We start from the raw sequence: 20,836 nt of genomic DNA, 5'->3' as shown, positions 1-20,836 counted from the left end.
TTTTTTTCTTCGCATCGTAACATCAGTTCATGTACTGTTTGGATTTGGTTGTTATAGTCCGCTGCTTTCCCCAAAAAACAAGTAGTTCCCTAGTAGTAATTATTTAACTTGTTTCCTTTTTTAGGTGTGAGGATAAAGCAATTTATTTTCGTGTTCAGTACTAATATTAAACAGGAAGAGTGCACTAGAGGATTGAGGCAATATTGTGGAAGCTGTTCATTGGGCTGTAAATCCTTATGAATCACCAACTAGCGGTCCGATTGGATCTCCCTACAGCTTTATCCGTGAACCTGCCAGGTATAAAACATGTTCATGCATGAAATTAAGCTTGCAGTAAATTTCAGTGCTGTGTATATTGGTTTACTTTGTGTGCTCTATATATCTTGTTCCTGGCCACTGCTGTATATTGATGTTTCACTGTAGTAAGGCTGTTGAATGATAATTGCAGGAATTTCGCCAGGGACCTGGATGCCTTGTGAGCAAGCCGGGACCTGCCAGGGACTGAGCTGGATGCCATGATAAGACTCTATATCTATAATCTTTCTTAATAAATTGATCAGACCACCTGACAATTGCTTCCTGTCATTGTAGGATCATCTGGTGCCTGACAATTGTAGCTGACCAATGGGTGTCTGTCAGTTGGAATGGTCCATTTGGTGCCTACCTGTTGGGGCTGACCATTTGGTGTTGGCCAATTGGAATAGCTCAGTTGGTATTTTCCAATCGGTATTCTTCAAAAGTGCCGAAAACACATTAGGGAATTTCCAATTGATTCCAATTGATGATTTCCAATTGGAAAGCAATAGTTATTTTTTTGCCTGGGCCGCGCTCAAGCCATCCGGCATGTTGCAATCTATTAAGCCACTCCTGACATGATTCGAGAAAGTGGGTATGGACCTTTTAGGTTCATTTCCTTTATCCTCGAACGACCACAAGGGGATCGTAATCGCCATGGACTGCCACAGACTACTTGACACGCTACACTGAAATAAAGGTGAAGTTGTTCACTTTTTTATCAACGACATTGTGCTTAGACGCAGTGCACTGTCGACCATCATTACTGACCGAGGCAAGGTTTTAACAGCTCGGCTGCTGCAGGACACCTTAACTCAGCCATACCGATTTCTTTCTTCTCACCTTGTCATCGAGGTGATGTTTTCCTTTCGCGTGCATGAGGGGGGTGGGGGGATAATGCCACGTGCCTAGCACCGCACGGCCGCCGCGCTTGGGAACAGCGACGATGTTGTGACCGTTGGCTCGAGAGGCGTGCTGGGGGCTGAACCCTGATATCAGTGCTGGAAGCCAATGCTCCTTGGGGCTTGTCTTGACAATATTTTGTACAGTCTAAATGTTTGGGTTTGCCACACCATGTGCCATGCCTAAAATTAGTGGCTCTGTACAGAAATGTGCATGCATACCGTAATTTACTTGTTTGAGGCTGTAATAAAACCGAAACATTTGACAATTTTATATGTATCCAAACGCAAATCGTACGTAACTTCCACGTAGCACACAAAGGTTGAGAAATGACTTCATGTGTAGCTTGTTTGGACTCGACAGGTATAATTGCCTGCAAGAATTTTGCATTTATGAGTGCACCACTTTGTTTTGATATTTCAGGGTTGAAAAGGAGGTGTCAGTAGACTCAAAGGAAGCTTATTTGCAAAGACTCAGGAGGATGTTGCTGGACAGTCCAAGTCACCTCTGCCGCCTGGGTATGTGGCTGACGAGAATGGAAGCTTCTATCTTTTCCAAGATAATGCGTATTACCCAATTGTATACTTCTGATCTTGTTACCGAGGGGAACCTTGCTGATTGAAAAATGCAGACATGCTCTGCTATTGATGTCAGATTAGCAGTGAAGGTGGTAGAGTGATCTAGTCTCAGTTCCCTACTGTAGCTCAGCTGAATGGCATTTAGCTTTGGTGATTAAGTTTTATTAATGTCAACTGACGCTAATGAGACTCATGAATTGTGTATTGACTATGGTAGCATGCACAGTGTTCTAGCGTATGGCCATGAATGGTAGAAATGGTACGTCTAATTTGCTTCTCTAGCAAGTATTGTTTCTTCAGCTGCCGTAAAATTTGTTTATTTCTTCCCCAAATGTTTCTGGGCTGGGATCTCTCCTTGCTACACTGGAGAGAAATAAAAATAAAAATTATTGAATTTGGTAATAACATACTGATTAAACTGGCCAATGCATCTCTGTACTCCCTATGGTATCCTCTTGTTTCCATAGATTATTTGGTAGGTGTTTGTTCTCAGCCTCACCTGGATCCCATAGCACTCCACTACGGTACCTCTTTCTCTCTCACTCCCGCCTTTCCTTCCCATATAGCACAGCTTGTGTGTTCGGCGAGAAGTGTGAAGGATACCGTACGTTTCTTTTCATGTAGTACACAGATTTTCAATTTACGCAGTTATTTGCAAGGCACCCATGTACTGTGCAATGTCAGTGCACATTGAAGAACCCCAGGTGGTTGAAATTTCCAGAGCCCTCCACACTATGGCATCTCTCAGCCTGAGTTGCTTAACCCTATAAGCTAAACAAATTAAGCTAAACTAAATGTCTTCAGTTGGTTTGTTTTTTTTGGGGGAAAAAAAGCGCAGTATCTGCTTCACCCCTCAGTGGATACCGACACAAAGTGGACATATTACAAATGTTAGACAATTTTGCTAGGCTCTGAATCTCCGAATTAGTGCATATGTGTTTTACAAATCAAGTCCTCGTAGTCCTGTGTGCACTTTTTATTTTATGTAGATATTGCAGTCAATGAAACTTGAAACCTTTGGCTTTATTAAAGGAGAAAAATGACTCTGATATTGTTTGGGCAGAGGCTGTTTCTCTTATTTTTTCACTGGTGCATATGACACCCCCTGGAAAAATATTTCTGGCTATGCTCCTAGTCTGTAATGCTTTGTTTCCTGCTTGTCAAAAGCACTAAACAATGCTTTACTAATGCATGTACCAGAATAACATAGTTATGGTAGCCGTGGTACCATCCAAGGTGGCAGAGCCAATAATTAAATTTTGTTTAGCCTTTATAGTTTGTTCAGGGTGGCAGACCTGTGCACATTAGGTCAAAATTTGTATTTCCCCAGCATTTGAATGTGGCATAACACTACTGCCAGTCCTGCTTAGATGTTCTTATGATGGCATATTTTGTGGGCATCGTGTGTAGGGTTATTATGTCTGTTTATTTACTATTATACTGCAATCTTTGAAGAAAGCATTTTGCCTGTTGACGATATAACAAAAAAAAAAAAAAAAAGATTAATTTTAAGTCTGCAAGAAACTGAAACCAGCTAGAAATACAAAAAACTTATACTTAAAAACTGAGCTTAGAAAAGTTCCTCAAGCTGGTGATGTTTTCCTGTCAAACAGTTTGGTGAGCGCTGCGTGCATGCATTTTGTGTAGCGTCACACTGGGAGTAGGTGTAGTTTTTGCTCACTGGGATGCAATGAGAGAACATGTCTTGTGTGAAAGAAGACTTGCTCATAAAAGCAGAGGAAAATGCATCTGTGCTTAGTGGATGTCGTAAAATGTGCGTAATTATTCCATACAGTAGTCAACTGTCAAGTTTTGCATGGAAATAAATCCCATGCTCTCGCTGCTTATAACAATTCATCAGTTTCAAAAAAGGGAGAAATTGTAGTCTCACATGCTAATAAAAAGCTTTAATTAAATGGGCCGAGCCAGATTTATTGCTGGCACATTTGTATTTTGCAGTGTTAGCTGTTCAAGGCAAACGCTTCTGCGCGAACCATGTTTGTTGTCATCATTGTCGCAGAGCATCCATGCAGCTGAGGGTAATCAGAACGAGGGTGACACCTAGCATAGGGCGCCATGCCACTGGGGTGCTGTAATGAGACCACCTGTGCTCATAGTGCCTCATGGCAACTTTCTGAATTCAAACAGAGGGAAGGTTCCCAGGAAAATCATGTTTGTGTTCATACTCATTTCACGTCTGGGTAGCCAGATGTGACTGGGAGGACACCTTGTATGACATCCCGCACAGGTTACATCTTTCTTTCTCCCTCCCCCTAGTTGTTACCAAATGTGCTCATGTCTCTTTTAAAACAAAAAGTGGCTTTTTCACAGCTGTTAAAAATATCCCTTTAGGTTCAACAACATTATGCTTCTTTCTGTGCACACAGTGTGTTCGAGTCAAAAGTAGAAAAAGAAAATGAAAAGGCACTGTATGATCAGTAACTTGTTTCCTTTTTTCCCTTCAGAAAAAAGAAGCCAGGTGGAGCAGGAAATGTGCTGAACCAGCTGTTCAGCAAGAAGCAGAAAATTAGTACACTGGTTAGTGTTGACCTTCTCTTTTACGTAGTAAGAATGCTGATCAGTTTAGAATGCAGAACACATTTCATTGTTTAACACTATTGATGGTCAGGATTTTTTTATGATAGGTCATTCTAACTTTGGTACTCGTAATCGCATTATGTATGCTGACCCTGTAATTTGCTGTTTTCTTTTTTCTTTTTATAATAAAATGAAAGCCAGGAGCAAGTAATCAGTGTAAAATTCAGTTTGGACTTAACCCTGTTTAACTGTCCTACAGTGTTTAGCCTTGCTTACTCTGTCTTGGCTGCCTTTCAACCCTTGCTCAGTTTCCTTTGACTTTTTTTTACCCATCTTCTGCACCTTGTTCTGTCTGTAAACCATAAAACATTTTCTAGACAGCACTGCGCAGAGGCTCCATGAGTGCCATTGTGTAGTCACCAAAGCCATTTTATCATGCACTTTGTGGCATCGTTTCATGAACCAACAATGTTTTCAACACGATAGTGGTTACAACTCATAACTTCTTGGAGTCTTGTATATCCATTGTCAAAAGGAAGGCAACTTTGTTGAATATAAATTGAATTTCCTTGAATCCAAAGCCAAATGGTCGAGGTTTGTTGTGCACCATGTAATTCATAGAACCACATTTAGACTGAATACACATCTGTTCAGCAATGCATAAAATATTGGCGACTAAAATTGACGTTTTTGACGAGCATTGCCTTCCATTTACTTTTTGATGGTACCTGTACTGGTAAGGTATTGCATTGGTGCTGAGTTATTGATTTGCTGAGATCATGAAATGAAAACAGTATGCAATATGGCTGGTTATTTGGGGGAAAAAAACCTTTCATTATCGTCCAAGATTTGCATCCAGCATAATGTTTTTTTTCTTTCTTTTTGTGCCTTGGAAGGGGGACGACTATATACCGCCTGTGTTACTGCTTGGACAGACTTTGTTATTCTTCTTGCATGTAATATGAAAAGTGAGAGGCCTGATGCATTCTTAGCTGCTTCGTTGATGAGGTTCTTTGTTGTAGAAGCATAGAAGGGTCAGGGTGTGGGCTAGTGGGTAATTAAACTATGGCCACCCCAATGGTGACTTCCAAATTTAGTTGGGGTGCGCCCAGAATTTGGCATGCTTTTGCTTTTGTAGTTCATGATTGATTGTGCCCTGATGTAGTACAAGCTAGTACAAGCTTCAGTGTAGAGCTCCGCTCTCTAACAGGCAGGAAAAGTCAAAACTGGACTGGGACAGCTACAAGCAGAGTGAAGGCATTGCAGAGGATCTGCAGAATACAATCGAGGCAACGACGGGTAAGTAACTGTAGCATTTTCCCACACTTTTATTTGCCGACCCATGTCTGTTTACTTGATTTTGTCCTTGGGGCTTGTTTTAGAGTAACTTTGAGAAATACAGTCACGCAGACTTGAAGTCATTTGTAGAGATAAGCTGCGTAAGTACACAAGTGGTTCTTGCTATATTTCAGGAGATTTGAACTTTGCTTCAGTGGCATGACAAATGACACCCATTTCGATCATTGGTATACCTCCTATAGTATTTGCTGATCTTATACTGCTATGAAACAGTCAACGTAAAAGCATGGGCTGCCTGATGTCAAGTTAATAGAAATGACAACAGAAATCTGCATTCGATTTTAGATTTTTTAAAACATTATTTTCCGTCCTTCTAATTGGCAGGAAAGGCCAATGAAAAATTTTGATCAAGTCTCACTCCACATACAGCTGACAGTGACAAGGCAGCAGAATCAGTGTACTGTATACTATAGAAAAGGAACGAAGCTTTGGCAGTTTCTGTGAAAGGCAGAACAAAGTAACCGAGGTACAATAAAGGTAGGGGTATACAAAAAGGGCAGTGGTGAAATAATGTGTATATTGGTATTTATAAAAAAAAATTGTTTTTCTATAATTTTGCCAACTTAGTTGGGACTAAGGTTTAACTGCAGGGTTGGCAGCTGTAATTTTTTCTTCAGAATTTTAATGACCATTATGGTTTGTGTCACTGCAGGTGGGTGGAGCAAATGTGGGTTAAAATGAAGAAGCAGTGTTAAGGCATTGATCTGTTATATTCCCTGTGATCACGTGTGCCTGTGGTATGGAGATTTAGATTGTTTCAGTGCTGTATACTTCTCATGTTTGTCCTGCTGAGTTTCAAAATAGAAATTCTATGGTTCAAATTCTTTCAGTTCAGTCGTGTCCGACTCTTCGTGACCCTATGGACCATATCACGCCACGCTTTCCGGTCTCTCACTATCTTCCTAACATCACATAACTTCATCTGCAGCGCCTCGAGGATGCCATCTAACCATCGCGTTCGCTGCCTACCCCTTCTCCGGTGACCCTCAACCTTTCCCAACATAAAATCTTTCTCCAGCGACTCCTCTCTTCTCATCAGATGACCAAAGTAGCTGAGCGTTAACTTTAGAATTTGACCCTCCAATGAGCAGTCAGGGTTTATGGTCGACAATATCGACTGATTTGATCTTCTGGCCGTCCAAGGAACTCTCAAGATTCTCCGCCAGCACCACAATTCAAACACGTCAATTCTTCGGCGGTCAGCCTTCTTCACAGTACAACTCTCGCATCCATACATCACAACTGGAAATACCATACATAGCACGAGTTATACGGATCTTGGTTGGCAGGCTAATGTCTCTGCTCTTTACTAGGCGGTCAAGGCTAGCCATGACTCTCTTTCCCAGAAGTAGGCGTCTCCTAATTTCATGGCTGCAGTCTCCTTCCAGGGTTATCTTGGAGCCCAAGAAGAGAAAATTTGTCACAGCTTCCACTTGTTGTCCCTTGATGCTCCAGGACTTGATGGGGCAAGATGCCATGATCTTTGTCTTTTTAATGTTCAGTTTAAGCCCAAACTTCTCACTCTCTTGTACGCGCATCAGAAGTCTCTTGAGTTCCACTTCACTTTCTGCCATTAAAGTGGTATCATCCGCATATCTAAGGTTGTTGATACGTTTCCCAGCAATCTTCACTCTAGCTGAAGACTCGTCCAGACCGGCCTTCCATTCCAAATTCTTTAGCAGTGTGTTTTTCAAATCAAAATCAGTACGCAAGGTCACATTGTTCACTCGAAAAAAAAATTGGAGTTAAAGAGGCCAGTAGCTGATTTTAAGGGGACAAAATACTAAAATTTAGGTCTAAAATATTTTTCGGCGCAATGGAAATATTGCGATTCCATAGTGGATTTGGTAGAAACGGTGTTGAAAATTTTTGCCGAGAATTTTTCGATCAGTGCATGCGGCTGTCTTTATGTAGTCCGATGCTAGAAACCATGAGCAGCGACCACGATGATGGCTGGTGGTCGAGAAAAAAGATGTACCGAAAACAAATATAAATTTCACTCGCCAGACAGTGATTAAATATTTTTTTGCTTTGAGGAACACTCTTTTTCAGTTTCACACTAAAGGCTGTTACGGCACAATAATGCAAGCCTCGTCGACGAAAGTTTTAGTGGGCACTATAATCGCTTCATTCATGCAATTCCAAACACTGTGGTGCCATCTAGTGGCAAAACCTGAAAGCATGCCTCTCGCAGTGCAAAATGAGGAGTGGTTTTATTTAAGGACGCAGTGCATCAGCATCAGCATCATCAGCCAGACTATACCCACTGTTGGGCGAAGGCCTCTCCCATATTTCTCCAATTAACCCGGTTCTGTGCTAGCTGCATACACTTGACCCCTGCGAACTTCTTAACCTCATCCGCCCACCTAACTTTCTGCCGCCCCCCGCTATGCTTTCCTTCCCTTGGAATCCAATTTGTTACCCTTAGTGACCATTGGTTATCCTCTCTTCGCACTACATGTTCTGCCCATGTCCATTTCTTCTTAATTTCCGCTAGAATGACTCAGTGCAGAGAGCGCAAAATATAATAAATAATGACAAGCACTTCTAGAAGTAACAAGAAAGTGTGCACTTACGAAAATCCGAAAATCAGCGATATTTTGCTGATATATGTAGTCACGTGGGGTATTACCTTGAAAGTAATAGGGTTTCTTCGCTGGATAGCACCTCGTTTTTTTTAATGCGATTTTCAATGGCAAATTAAAATTGTAAAGCCTCTGATATTTTAGTGCTCGATCTGTACTCTATGAGGCAAGGTCTTTTCAACTCTACCATAATCCTTTGATATATTTTGGCGAGTGTTCTTTCCCTTTAAAGATAAATATTTTGACACAGTAGATATTCGAATGTTCAAAGTGCGTGATCTCATGAGAGTTGCATCAGAATGGGAGGATATAGTAATTTGAAGAATTTTTCAGTCGGTGTATGTGTCAGAAAATGTGAAGAACAAAGAAAAAAATGCATTCTGGATGACTTGAAAAGCAATCCTTCGTTGAGCATTGTGATCCTCATCTTGGCACATGCCTTGAATGCTCTTGTATTATTCTTGTGCTAGTGTTTACACTGTTGTGGGCATTTTTTGCAAGTGCTCTAGTATGAAAGCACTGATGCATACCACGACAATGGGAGGGCTGCGGCTGGCCCATCACTGCACTTGTCAGCATCAAGAAAGTGCTGCTTTCTTTTCTTTCTTAGTTTTGCTGAAAAGTCTGTATCAGGCTCAATTTCATTAACCTGAAGCAAGATCTTTTCGTTCTTGTAATCTGGTAGCACATTTTGTTGAAGTGGCAGTACCTTAAAGAACTATCCAACACAGTTTTTCATTTGGATTTCTGATTCCATCTGGAATGAATTAGAGCACTGTACATAGTCACCTTTGATATTGGATGGTGCAAGACTCTTCTGCAATATTTCAGGCCATGTCACCTCATATTCTACTTTTCATTGTTTAGGAGAAACCCCTCGGGTAGTGTAGACTTGCCTGCAAATTGAAGCCATACAGCTTTCACAGAAACAAGGAAAATGTGTCCTGGTCTGGTGTTCAAGCCATGGATAACCACCTCACAGGAATGTTCGCTTACCAACTGAGCTAGCCGGGACTGCTGGCGTATATGGTAGGGCGAAATGATTGGTCAACCTAAAGTTGGAATGGTGTCGGTCCTATGTCAGAATATCAGCAGTACAGCTGTGTCATATATCATTGTGGCATCTACAACATTTGGCACTAACTGTCGCATATTTTGTGTTGTTTTTTGTTTTGTTTTCTCTTCCAAATTCCAAACATAAATCACAAGCAATACTCTCACCCTGTTACTCCTACCACAGTGCTAAATTTCCAGTGTTGACACTTTTTCTGTTCGTCTTAGTTGACTTGCTGCAGCTTTATTGAAATGCATGTCAACTAATATTTTCATGAAAGTTCTTGGAAGCACTAGGCCTACTAATAAATAGTCATTTATGTCAAGTTAGCAAGATTATGATTACATGTTATATTTTTAGATAATCTTGAATTGACCTATGGCTGTTACTGTGCATCACCTTGTCCGAACTGACATGTTTGTTTCCTTACAGTTGGGCAAGAATCTTGGTTTTAGTAAGATGTGGATGCATTGTGAAATGAGCTAGACTATTTTATGTGCAGGAAGCAAGCATTCCTTCAGCGTGCTGACCTGCACCAGTTTTAAATTGAGAAGACCCTCAGAGCGAAGGGCCGATCTACTAACTACCTCTGAGCACTGTTCTCGTTCATTTTTTCCCCATTCATGTGAATATCACAGTTTGTCATCATATCATAATAAAGACATTGTTCAAAATGTACCATGCTGCTGTGTGATATCCTCTGTAACGTGCCATTGTCATCTGCAGCCACAGTTAAGGAAATGCTCTTTTGAAGACTTGACCCCCATATATCATGAGCCTCTAGAGCGTCGTGCACTGCTTTTCTTGTGTGTGCTGTGACGTACAGGCACGGCCAAAATACTATGGAGCATGCTGTGGTGTTTGAAATTCTTTTCCCCACTGCATAGACGAGGTACAATGCTGTTTTGGCTTTATGCGCAAGTGCACCAGTGGCACTTGCTAACATATATGTGTAAAGTACTTCTTGTTAGGTAAGATGTTAGGTAAAGTATGATAAGAACTTGACTGCCGAAACGTACTCCATAACATTGCGGCTGGGACTTTACATTCTAGTTAACACTTACAGTTGCTTTTTGGTCTGCTTCAGTTTTTCAGTGCAGTTTTCTTCAACTTGGACTACCAAAATGTACAATCATGAGTGGCCTTGTGCTTTGCATTGGCTTTAAAAACTTGATAAGCAAACCTAAAGTCAAGTCATGTGACCCTCTTCATACCAGTAACACAAAAATGTAACATTTTGGGAAAAAAAAACAAGACTGCCAAAATATCAGTTTCTTGGAACAAGTGTTACCCAAAGGGTAGCTGCTTGGGCTTGTTGGTTCATGAGTTAAATGGAAGAAACGTAGCACAAAAAATTATAGGGGACCTTGAAGCTCCATCTTTAAAGGGACACTAAAGACAGCCAAAGATGGTATGAAAATCTAATAAACTACATTTGGTGACACTGTCGCCGCATATCCGGCAGCAAAAAATCGAATAATTGCTGAGATATTGCGATAACAAGTTGAGGTTTTTTTCTTGTTCCCGCCGGTAGAATTCAAACTGTGCCGTCCGACTACGTAGTCGGAGTTGAGTGACGCACACTGTGACGTAAGCGGAGATTCCGTGATAGCTAGCGAGCCGGCGCGGCCCGCGGCGTTGCATCCCTCAAGAGCCAACATGGCAACAGCGTACTCGCAATGACGGCCTCAGCCGAAATAAATAAAACGATGAAGAGAGTAATTTACCGAGGGATGGGCCCATAAAGGAAGAAAAAAAAACATAGAGCGCTTGTAATGCACAATACTTTACATGTTTCTCAAGCTTTTGCGCTCCTTCTTGCACTGTGTATAAACAAACCGAGCCTTCGGTCATCGCAACGCTTCCTGACATGTTTACATACAAATAAGATTTAGTTACCAGCAAAATAGTGTCCTCGCTGTTGCGCTTGTCAGTTTTGAAGCTTCGTCGCACTTTTTTCCTTCAAGGTTTGTGCTACAACTCCGTGTTCAGCGAAAATTACGTCCACGGTAGCAGAACATGACCGAAGTACCGGCGCCACTACATTTGCCAGCGCTGTGAAATTCCACATGTTAAAATGGATCCAGTGCACAATATAGTGCGCACAGGCATCCAGAACATTAGTTGCAAGACGTGAGAGCAGGCAGCATGCGCCGATGATCAAGAAATTGTAATTTTTAGACCGGCAGCGGAAACACCTTATTGTAAATGGGGCCATAACATAAAAACTAGAAATATTTCTAAGGTTCCTGTGGCGTTCGTTCAACACATTTATTTATTCAAAAGGAGGAGTAGATATGACGCGGCGTAGCCGAGCGGTTAGCGCCGAACGTTACGTAGCAAGTAGTAGCGAGTTCGAGTCTTACCACTACTGGCGTTTCTTTTTTTTGTTTTTTTTTTTTTTAGAAATCGATTTTTTTTTAATCTTTTGTAACGTATTTCTGGTGCTTTGTTATTTTTAGTTTTTACTTTTTACCCGAAGTCCTTTTTTTCGCCAGGCGACGAGCACAATATATCGACGCTCTCCTTGGTATGAGCGGCAAGTATGCGCCTTTTGTTTACGACGCCTGCAAATAGCACGTTGAAGGTCTTGTTGACGCAGTATATGTTGGTCAGATGTGCCATGATTTAGTGAACAATTGAATGATAATGCGGTTTTCCTTTGGTACTTAGCATATGTATGCTTTTCGTGGCTTACGTAGCTGCAGTCGAGCGGTCAGGTCGCAGTCGAAACCGCAACGGCGGCGATATGTTGGCGCAGAAGTGTGAACGAAGGAGCGTGTCGGCGGTAGCGGATTTCGCTCGCTCGTGCCTCCGAATGCTCAAATGGGAACCATCAAGGCGCATCTGCTGCTCCAAGCTCGTAATTCAGGCGCTGTAGGTTCAAACAAACTATCCGAGTGCGCAAGAAATGCCTGAGCCGAAACATAACCAAAACTGAAGTGGGCGCCTGTGGCGCCTCCAAGTATATTTTTGTATTTGCCTTGCAACGTTTACGTTGTCTTTTCGCCGTCGTTCACGTATGATAAAAGCCTGTTATCATGTTTGAGAAAAAATGTACTACCGCATTCAAACATGCAACGTAATTCGCATTTGTCAGCCTCCGGGATCCCTAGCGCGCCATGTGATTTGTAGTTGCGAGCCTCGGCCGTTTGGCTGTGGTGGCGGTACCTGTATTTCTGTTATTCTTCTTTACTACCTTATAACAGCTCTGTTTTCAGTAAGAGTGGTCTTTTTGTAATCGGGAACTGGCATTCTATCGATGCAAACCCACTTCCTTTCTCTCTTTAGTGTTCCTTTAAGGATATTGTTATGTGGTGGCATGACAAGCGATGGAACACGGCGACGCAGCAGAAACGAACGACATGATGACATGACGATGAAATATGCTTTAATGGCCAGTGGGCCTGGCGCGAGCGCTTCGCCCCGCGCCACTGCCCGCTTCGTCATCTTAGTAGCATTACCCGGGGCCACCGAGCGATCGTCCAGATCGATTGCTAGAAATCCAATGCATGACGTGACGATGAACACAGATACAGGATTGGGACATGAAACACTGGACACCACAATGAATGCGAAGATGGGAAGAATGCTTGCACCGGAGCATCAAGTTCAATCTTCACCGTTTGCCAAAGGCTAAGGCTCATGGACACGCCGAACGGCTTGGGCGGGGTTGCTGTCTTCGCTCGAGTGGTCGTGAGGTCGCTTCGTCGTGGGGTCGGCTTTGGGCTCTTCCTGGTCGTCGTGTGTTGTGGTCAGGGCTGGGGACAGCAGCTGGTCGGGTCTGAGCAAAAAGAGCTGGGCGGCAATCTCCATGGGCTTTTGGCAGATCGGCCCTGCGTACGGTTGGCTTCGACGGTGCAAGGCGAGGATGGGGATGAACTGCACCTCCAACCAAATGTTATGTGGTGGCATGACAAGCGATGGAACACGGCGACACAACAGAAACGGAACGACGTGGTGACATGACGATGAAATATGCTTTAATGGCCAGCGGGCCTGGCACAAGCGCTTCGCCCCGTGCCACTGCCCGCTTTGTCATCTTCGTAGCAATATGACATAATAGCATAGGCTACCAGGCCACATATAAAGCCCCGTTTTAACCAAGCCATGTGAACATGCCTGCATGGCCTAAGGGTAATGTGAATACGAGGGCCCTGGCAGGCTGATTCTGATCATCATCATCATCAGCTGCAATATACCCACTGCAAGGCGAAGCCTCTCCCATTTTCCTCCAATTAGCCTGGTCCTGTGCTAGCTGCATCCACTTAACCCCTGCAAACTTCTCAAATTCATCCACCCACCTGACTTTCTTCCACCCTATGCTTCGCTTTCCTTCCCTTGGGATCTAGTTGGTTACTTTTGCAGACTATCGATTATACTGTATTTGCACTACATGTCCTGCTCATGCCCATTTCTCCTTGATTTCGACTAAAATGTCAGTAACTCGAGTTATTTCTCTGACCACTCTGCACGCTTCCTTTCTCTTGATGTTACACGTACCATTTTCCATTCCATAGCCCTCTGTGTTGTCCTCAACTTAACTAGAACCTTTTTCGTTAGCCTTCATGTTTCAGCCCCATAGGTGAGTACTGGTAAGATGCAACTGTTATGCACTACTTTCCTCTTGAGCAAGATCAGTAAGTTGCTAGTCATGATATGAGAGCCTTCTGATATCACCCTCCTATATGAAAGGAAAGGCCCCAGTTGGCAGCTCCTGCCAAGCATAACATTAGGCAAACCTACATCTAGTCAGTGTGCACCCATGTAAACCGCTAGCTACTGCCTGACAGTGTGATACTCGTCTTTCACTCAATACTGGTGCTGGCGCCGGATTTTTCGGTGAACGGGGCCTTTAACGTTGTCGCATTAAAAGGACACTGGCAGAGAAAGAAGCCACACACGGTGCTACACATAGCGCTTTGTGTGCCTTCTTTCTCTGTCCGTGTTCTTTTTGCTTGTTTTTTCCATTGAAGTGCTATTCGCTATGTAAATGGCTGCCTTATGCCTATTTGTTGCTGGAAACTTTCTATTCTGTCAATAAGTGAAGTGTGATAGGCATGAATGGCTTCCTCGAACAGTTGCTGCACATTACATTGGCCTTGTTTGAGATTCTTTCGATAGCGATAAATGCTCGACCCATGCATCAGCTTTGATTTTGTGTGTGTCTAAACTTGGAAGCCTTCTCTAACACATAGCTGCGCTTTTCCTGCATAGCACACCTGTTGCCTGTGTAGCCCATAGCATAGCCATTCTAATGGGCCTGATACAATTTTTTTCTTACATTTATTTTCCTGAAATGTACACTGCATAAAGAGTGCAATATTTGTTGGACTCACTGGTGCTTTACAACGTGGCATGCTCAATGCTAGTTTTGTGAACTCGCTAATGGCAGGCATGTGGCTGATTGGTTGCAGTGGCAGCAGTCCAAATAATGTATCAAAGAGCGAGAACAAGCACAAAAAAAATACTTCTGGTCCAAACTGGAAAATCCTGCTATGAAGTTGCACGAGCCGTGCTGAGCTTTCTGTACCATAGTGGTGGCCTATAGACAAGCGTCATGTTTGTAAACAAAGGTGGCGCTGCGATCGGCAACGACATGGGGTGTAGGCAAAAGCCTACACTGCGCAAAGCGACGCTGCCTTCGAAACCAGTTCGCGCGGTCGAATATATTGCAACGTAAGCTTCGCTTATACGTATAAATAGCTTGGTTTATGCCTGGAGAGTATTTCCGCACATTATCAGCCGATTACAGCTAGAATTACTTGGCGAAGAGCGCTGCATTGGCTTCCTTCTCCGTGGCCTCAACAGCGCGCGGCTGCGGTACGTAGGCGACGGCCGTGAGTGATTAAGTTAAATAAAAACGAGAAAGCGCAATGTATAAGAAAGACTAATAGTCAACCCTGTTCAACTCCCAGGCCTATTCCTAGCGCATGCAAGGAGGACGACAATATGAATGACTGGAAGTGTGTTTTTCATATGACGAATCTATTGACTGCCTTTCTGTAATTGCTTCAAGCACTCACTCTAAAGAACAATATTATCGGCAACTGTATATAGTAAACTAGAAATCACATTTCTAGCAAGTCATAGAATTTCGTATCTAAAAATAAGAACTCAATCTTTTAGATCTTTTTAACATGTTGGCAAAGTGCACTGCCAACTTGTTTTCGCCTGCCCGATAAAAAAGACGTTGACGTCTATCTCATTTACAGATGTAGCAAGGTCATTCACAGGTTAATATGTACATGAATGCCAGTACGAAAGCTCTCATTTTGTTCTCTTTGCTATAGGAGAGAAGCATGAGTGCAGATGAAACGTTCTCCACGATCGCTTGCAGCGAAATTTGCGTGATCTGTTGAGCTTTTTTTAATATACATGGAAATTGTTTATTCAAATGCGCATCATCTTATTCTGCTTATTTTGCACCCCTCATAGTCGATTCCTCTTTGGGACATTGAACTCCATGTACCATATATACTTAAATATCCTGTTCGATCAGAGCTAGATTGTACGTGGATATTTAATTCGTTCGTCATGATCTTATAATGACCTCCAAAAATAAAATTTAGAAATGAGAAATAATGCTGCGGGACTGCCCGGGTCATAACAATTATGTTTACTATAGAACCGGTGATGAAGAGACTGGTTGAAACTCGTGAAAGTACAAACAGAGAAAAGCTATATACTTTACAGGTCCGGGCCTGTTATAGCCAGCAATATCGTACTGGAGTGACCGCGCTCAAAGTAATTGCAATTACCTTCACAGCAGCGTTTGTGTCCTTTCTGTGTGAACATATGCACGGGCAGCACTGTAAGTGAATAGAACTCACAGTGCAGCTTCCCTGCGGGATCATACGCACACGGAATATATCGCGTCTGAACTTCTTACAACTTAATAACATATCAAAATGGGCACGAGCTGCAGGCGTTTGTTCTTGCGCTATTCGTCGTGTCGCCGAAAAGCAATCATGATAATTAAGGGTTGCAAACGAACTGATCTAGTTTCGGTGAAGAACTGCAACGCATATATATGTTAACCGCAAAGGCAATCCGTCACCGAAGAGTCTACTTGTCGCGCTCAATGCCGCTGCCCTTCGCTCTCATCTTTATTCTACCGCAAGAAACATGTTAAAGCAAGTGCCATTTTGCTTTTTGTGCCTCGTGGCGCAATAAACCGCACCACAGCTCGTAGAAATATTGGGAATTATGCCCGAAAACACAGCAAGCGCCGCGCATCCAATGCAGACGACCCGCGCTTTTGCCTACACCACGAAAGTCACTGCTGTCGCCAGCGCCACCGCATCTCCACTGACGTCACGGGCTGACGCTTGTCTATACATGGCCTCAACTCCTTTGCAGTGGAATAGAAGCTACAAGTTCACTTCAATGCATTCACGAGTTGGTCACACAAATCTAGGTGCCATTGTCTTGTTTACATAGCTCCCACTCCATTGTCAACAAATTACTAGAAGTATTGTGCCAAAGTGTCTGTGTTGTATCTGAAATATGTTGTACTTGGAACTTGCAAGTCATTAAAGTACAGAGTTTGATGCTTTGTTGCTCCCAACATTATCACTTCTAAAGGGGCACATGGTTCCTCTACAAAGTGAACCTGCCCCTCTAAGCACAGAGTGTTCATTTTTGCAGCAACAGCTATCGTCAGGAGAGGCCGGTGTGCCCACCACCTCCTGGATGCCTACTAAGTACTATGTGTGCCAGCCAGCTAATGATGAATATTAACCCCCATTGACAAGGCTGGGCAGTGTCCCTCGCAGAAGTCGGTAAGGCAACTTCGGAGAGCATTGTTTGCCGGCACAGGTAAAAGAAAAACTGCCTTAATTTGAGCTTTCTCTTCCACTGAAGCGATTTCTTTTAAATGCAAAATTGTGACATTATGATGGCAGAAGATTTTGCAGGAATTTATTTTACCAGTAGGCATCCAGGAGTGCACATGAAATGCCTCTCCTGGCCACAGCTGTTGCTGGCTAAGAACTGTCTGTACTTCAAGCAGGGACATCATCGTGTAAAGGGGCCTTGTGCCCCTTAACGGTGCTAGTACTGAGAGCAATAAACCATCAGACTTAGCCTCAGCCCCTTAAAAAATTTCACGCCTATACCTTGCTGACAATGAATTAGGAGTTATGCAAACAAGTAGTCACACAGCCAGAAATTTTTTTTGGGTGGACGTTATACGTCGCTGGTTGAAAAAAAAAAAATCCTAAAGCAGGAGAAGGATATAGCAATCGGAAAATTTCGGTGGCGTGTTTCAACACCAAAACAACTCCACTGGCTATGACCCTGCAAACAAGGCAATGGATCCCAGACCTGTGTGACCAGCTTATGAATGCACTGAAGCAGTGCACTTGCAGCTTCCACCCATTGCAAAAAAGTTATGGTCAAGTACAAGCTACTACTGAGGTACAAGAAGCTAGGCAGGGTTTGTTTGGGGGAAATTCAAGCTTTGCCTTTAAAGTAAATGTTATAGTGCTTTTAACACTGCCTTTTCATTCTAGAAGATTTTTAATATATATTTTTTGTTTAAGTTGGTTTTTAAGGAAAGGAAGGTACAGTGTCTCACTCCTCTGCGGACACCTACACTTAATTGTACAAGTAATGGCATACAATAAGAGGTACATATGTCATTGGTTCGAATCCTTATTGCAAACTAGCCTTCAACTTGACCAGCAGATGGATGCAGAATGGGAAGCGAAATGGTATGGCACCACCCTGAACACTGCACAAAGAACGGCTGTGTCAGTGTTGATTTGAAAACACATGCACGTTTTGCAGACAACTGCTTTGCTGCACAATGGATTGATGCTACGACAAAACCTTTCAGTACAAACTTATCTTATGTCCAGTTTTTCCTGGCATTCCTTTTAATGTGCAACTTCTTCCCTGAACACATTTCTATGCCAGCTGCAGATAGGCAGACAGAGCATACTCTTCTGGCACTTCAAGGCATTGGTATGTCTCCCTTCCTCTTCCACTTTTTCTTTTTTCTTTCCTTCTCACAGATTGTGATGTAAATGCTGGCTGAGCCATTCAATGATGCAATGACCAAGCTGAAGCAAGATCCTTGATATATGCTACGGCCTACTTAAATATTTGATCAACACTTATAATTTCCCCTACAGAGTTTTTCCTCACTTCCTGTGAATATCTGGTCATTCCTTCACAGACTGCAAGCATGCAAAGAGGTGCTGTATGTGGGCATGTTTAAATATTTGGGCATGCTGCATTGTAATTAGTAACATTAAACTACTTATCAGGAATTTTTACACAAAGATCAAGCTGCAAATCAAGCATGGCCGCCCCATGTGCTATGTGAAGAACAATGAGTACAATGGCAATGAAGTATGTGCATGTCAGTGAGAAATGCAGTAGCAGTAAAAAAAAAGTAGAAAAAATTTTTTAATGGACACACAACACACTCTCACTTTTAAACCAGTACACCACTTCTGACAATCTCAAAGTCGGCAGAGAGTCAGCAAAGCAGTAACATTTCTCAAAAAAAAGGAACAAACAAACAAAAGGACACAAAACTATGCAACGTTTCTTTCAGATGCGAACTCTGATGTCTCTCTTGGCTCACCGCCCGCGCTCCTTGCTCGGCATTAGGGGACTGGACAGGGATACCACGGCGAGCAGAGGCGAACTTGTCACTTGATCTTCGTGAAACAGAACTCCAGGTCGTAGATTCCAACAGCTTGTTCCCCTTTCTCATCATAATCAGCCCACTGATTGTCCTCGAACTCGACGTCTACAAACACAGTTCCGCTTCCCGTTGCTTCAGCGCTGAAGCCATCTCTGGCATCGAACGCAACTGGTTCAGCTCCACGGCACTCGAATACGGCAACGGTAGCAAAGCTGGATGCATTATCGGCGCTGTAGGTCTGTAACTTGTCATTCAGAATATCGATGCTGTTTTCCTTGCTGCACAGCCTGCACTTCAGGACCAAGTTGGCATTTGCACGTCTCCCCCTCATAGCAGTTTTGTTGGCCGCCTCGACCGTCTGCCAAGAAGTCGTTTCTTCTCCACAATTCATGCATTTTAACTTAAGGCGCCACACACAGTCACGACTCGGCGTGAAACCTGTAATGTTGTCCAGATTAGCACGTAGCTGTAAGTCAATCTTGACCATTTCTGGACGCTTAAGACTAATCTCGTGGCAAAGAACGTTCGAACAGTCAATTAAGACTAAGCCCGTCCAAAAAAATCCAACACCGCTGGCTTACACTGTTCCACATTGGCTGATTAGGCTGATCACTGATCACTTTTAACAGCGCGCGACAACCACCGCCAATTACAGGGTTACAGCAATTATGCCACGAATGCTTGAAGACATGTTGAACCAAATTACTAGACTCAACCTTATTTTAACTATGAAACTCGACTTTAAGACCTTACCACTTTTGAAGACTACAAGACTGTGGCGGCACCTGTAATCTTAAAAGTAATTAACACTTGTTTTAGCATGTAACGGAGCACTGTGGTGAGGCGAGTGCAGACGACGCTGATCTCGCTAATCTGGCTAACCTTTGTAAAATTAACAAAAAAAAATGTGCAGTGTTGAAACGGCATAAATTTTGACCACAAACCCTTGGTGTTTCAAGGTATCTTGGGTCACAGAAAACGTGCTTTGAAAGTCTCAGTGCGTAACAGGTGTGCTCCGACACCGAGATGAAAAAAATGGCCATAAGTTTCGGTTTCTGAATCTAAAAGGGTGTTGGGCGCGATGTTTGACTGGTTGACAACGCCGTTGGCACGTTTTGCCTGCGGCCTGAACACAGTCGCTTCAAAAGTTTACGACAGGAATACGTTAGAAACGTCCTCCGAAAATCCGAAAAAAAAAAAAAAAAAAGAAACCATGACATAGTCCGGTAATACCTGCAGGCTCAGCTAGGTGACCCGTGGAAAATAAGGGCTGCAAGGCGCCCACTCGATGGACTGTCGTGGCCGGTAAGCTTGACTGCATTGAAATTGGTGTACGTGTATTACAACCTCGCGGCAGAGCGTTGTGAGAGGTGTTTCTATCGGATGACGCAGATTTTGGAGACTGTGGGGTACGTTTCAGCGTTTCCTGGCGAGATTTCGCCGCACGGTATACCTCCTCAATAAATGGAACGTTTGCATATCTAAAGTCATTCGCCTTTTCTCTATTAGTTCCGCGATAAACATAGCTCACGAGGTTCTTGCGAGATGCACACTCGTGCGGCTACGTTAGAACACATCATGTACTGATGGAGTTTTCCCGGCCGCTTAACAATTCGAAGCTTGCAAACAAGTGCGCGCTTTGATGGGACAAACGGCGAGCGACTCATGATGTTCCTGACGTAATTGTGCTCGGATTGGGTCACAATTTGAGGTGTATGTTCCACCTCTCTCTCTCTCTCTCTTCTTTTTTTTTTTTTTTTTTTTGTGCTCGTAGATGTTCTTATTTCATATTGTTGAATTCGAAGCGCGCAATATCCTCATCCCATCACATTTTTGGTCAAGGAAAGCCGCTGATGATCTTATC

At 43.0% G+C, this 20,836-nt stretch overlaps 1 long non-coding RNA gene and 1 pseudogene across 1 annotated transcript; one reads left to right on the top strand and one right to left on the bottom strand.

Moving 5' to 3' along the window:
* The first annotated feature begins 4,148 nt into the window (after positions 1–4,148).
* Positions 4,149–9,866, top strand: LOC146205246 (uncharacterized). The gene is made up of 2 exons (XR_014701577.1): positions 4,149–4,313; positions 5,524–9,866. It is a non-coding gene; the product is annotated as an uncharacterized LOC146205246 (long non-coding RNA).
* Positions 9,867–18,849: 8,983 nt separating this feature from the next.
* LOC146205245 (CXXC motif containing zinc binding protein pseudogene) lies at positions 18,850–19,802 on the bottom strand (annotated as a pseudogene).
* Positions 19,803–20,836: the final 1,034 nt, after the last annotated feature.

The sequence above is a fragment of the Amblyomma maculatum genome, chromosome 1 (genome assembly GCF_055883805.1).
Source record: "Amblyomma maculatum isolate TAMU_Amacu chromosome 1, ASM5588380v1, whole genome shotgun sequence".
Lineage (NCBI taxonomy): Eukaryota > Metazoa > Arthropoda > Arachnida > Ixodida > Ixodidae > Amblyomma > Amblyomma maculatum.
The sequence above is the reverse complement of the archived record's forward strand: the minus strand, read 5'-3'. Positions and strand labels throughout refer to the sequence as shown.